The following is a 2,268-nucleotide window of genomic DNA, read 5'->3' as shown; positions in this document are numbered from 1 at the left end:
TATTATCATTGTCGTTCAACTAATAGTTAATATTTCATAAAGTTTTTAAGTTGGGAAAAAAAAGTAAAATTAAGAAAATAAGTAATTGTTTGAGATAAAAACTATTAGTTGATTGAATATTTGGAAAATCAATCCTCTAAAAGAAAATGTATGATACTTATATGGTTTTTCTTCATATCGATGATATACGTATGAAGTGTCTAAGTTGATAAAAAAATGTACCCGTGTAGGCAGCAGACAAGTTTGCTGCTGCAGCTGGTAGGAACCAGTCTGCAACCTTGCTCTAATTGTTGGTACAACTGATATACTTGGTGCTATTTTGAGGCATTTGGAAGTCGAGCAAAATCAAACTTTAAAGCAGCAACTTCAGTTGAACACCTCGCTCTATTCTAGACAAGTCGCCAACTTCACATGTATCCAAGGTTTGCTTCTTCAGCTGCATAGATGTTATTATTAAAATGATGCATTCTCGTATTAATCGAATTTATCATGGAACTATCTTTCAGGTCATTTGATAATCTAGTCATGATGAAATGAATGTATAAAATATTTTAATGGTGATATAGGCCACATCACGTTGAGTTCCTACCAACCAAGTTTTGTAAAGTAGCTAAAGACAACCCAGTTATACTTTAGCATCAACATCAAATACCCAAGGAAATTGAACGACATTCATCTACCACACCAGTACATGTCTGCACTAACCAGGATATCAAACGAAGTAGGTAAAGAGAATTTTGCACCTTTGAATTTGGAACATTAAAGGAAATAGCTGATTGAGCAAGTACATACCTACCTAAACTGACAAATAGGCAGATCTGTAGGCCATGTGATCCCTGCCAGATAAAGGTGGAAACTCTTTCCTTAAATGCATCTTCAAATGAGTGAAGAATTCAACATCATCCCTGGATGTAAATGGAAACATTTCCCCGAAGCGACCCATCACAGTCCTGTAGATTATACATTCGGCCCCTCCTAGAATAAGTGATGCCCTTTGTAGGCAAGAGACCAAATCACCAACATGAAATCCCACTATTCATTCAACCTTGTTTGGGGATCCATTAAGCTTCCCCTTACCCTGCTCCCATTTTATCTTTCCACCAGTAGGATCAACTTAAATCTCATCTGAGACGTCCTGAGGTAATCTCACAAAGTAGATATTCCCAAACTTATCAGCTGCTGCCAGTGTGTGAAAATCTACATGTTAAGCTGCAGTTAGCCATCTAGGAACCGTATCAGCAGAAAATATGTACAATTGATTTTCATCACGTCTATATTTGCAGTCGTGGAATGACTCTAAGAAGTGAACAATTGTAGCATATCAGTAGAAATCAACACTTCTGAAATCAGCTATCCCAACTGAAGTTGTTATCATTTGAAAAGGCCTAGTAATGGCAGTATACTGTATCAATTCGGTTGAAACCCGTTACCTACACATGCCATGTGCTTTTCCTTGCTTATTATTATTATGTTTTTCATAGCCACCCCTCGACTCTTTGGGAAAACTCTCAATTGCAGATCCAGTAGGTGCGTAAAACCCATATTTTTCATGTCTATATTCTGCCCTGCCGGTCATACCACCTGGACCATAAGAATTGCCTGACAACCATAAAATCAGTATATAAACATCAAGATCGAATCTTTAACGAAAGCCCAAATCAAATCAATGAATCAAACAACAACAAAAAAAAATATAAATAATAGTGTAATCCCACAAGTGAAATATACGCACACATTACCCCTACTTCCGTTAGGTAGGGAGGTTCCGATCCTCGATTTGAGTATAATAAATCAAAGTAGATAGGAAAACAAAGTACGACATGAAAAAATATAGCAACTATAATAATAAAAATAATAATGACAATAAAAATAACAACATACCCCGTGAAATGAGTGAAGATTGTACGTGGACCTTAGCCTATTGTGACAAAGAGTTTGTTTTCGTAGGACCATCTATAACATAGTAGAGGTTTCCAGTGGTTAATAACTCGACCATGATAGGATGACGCTTCTGCTGGTTCTTATTGGTCCTATTACGTGCTTGGCTGCGAGGAAGACTTGACCATAACCTTCGCATTATTGACCATGTCTGATTCATCATTATCCAACTTCATGAGCCTTAGTTGATGGAACATTATCAACAATAACATCATTACGGCCCTTACATACTTCAGTTGCACTACCAGGGGCTTGACTTTTCACTCATATTCTTAGGTGTCATATTTGTTTGGCCTTTGCTTGTAGATACTACGCTTGATGACGCCCCCA

At 37.1% G+C, this 2,268-nt stretch overlaps 1 long non-coding RNA gene across 2 annotated transcripts; it reads right to left on the bottom strand.

The window, feature by feature from the left end:
- Positions 1-26: 26 nt before the first annotated feature.
- Positions 27-2,262, bottom strand: LOC124893845. 2 transcript variants are annotated; one of them, XR_007050920.1, is made up of 3 exons: positions 1,882-2,262; positions 793-1,599; positions 27-436 (listed from the first exon to the last, which is right to left on the bottom strand). It is a non-coding gene; the product is annotated as an uncharacterized LOC124893845 (long non-coding RNA). The 2 variants fall into 2 exon arrangements; XR_007050921.1 differs by having other exon boundaries at positions 797-1,599.
- Between the last annotated feature and the right edge of the window lie 6 nt (positions 2,263-2,268).

This window comes from Capsicum annuum, unplaced genomic scaffold (assembly GCF_002878395.1).
Source record: "Capsicum annuum cultivar UCD-10X-F1 unplaced genomic scaffold, UCD10Xv1.1 ctg66300, whole genome shotgun sequence".
Classification (NCBI taxonomy): Eukaryota; Viridiplantae; Streptophyta; class Magnoliopsida; order Solanales; family Solanaceae; genus Capsicum; species Capsicum annuum.
The sequence above is the reverse complement of the archived record's forward strand: the minus strand, read 5'-3'. Positions and strand labels throughout refer to the sequence as shown.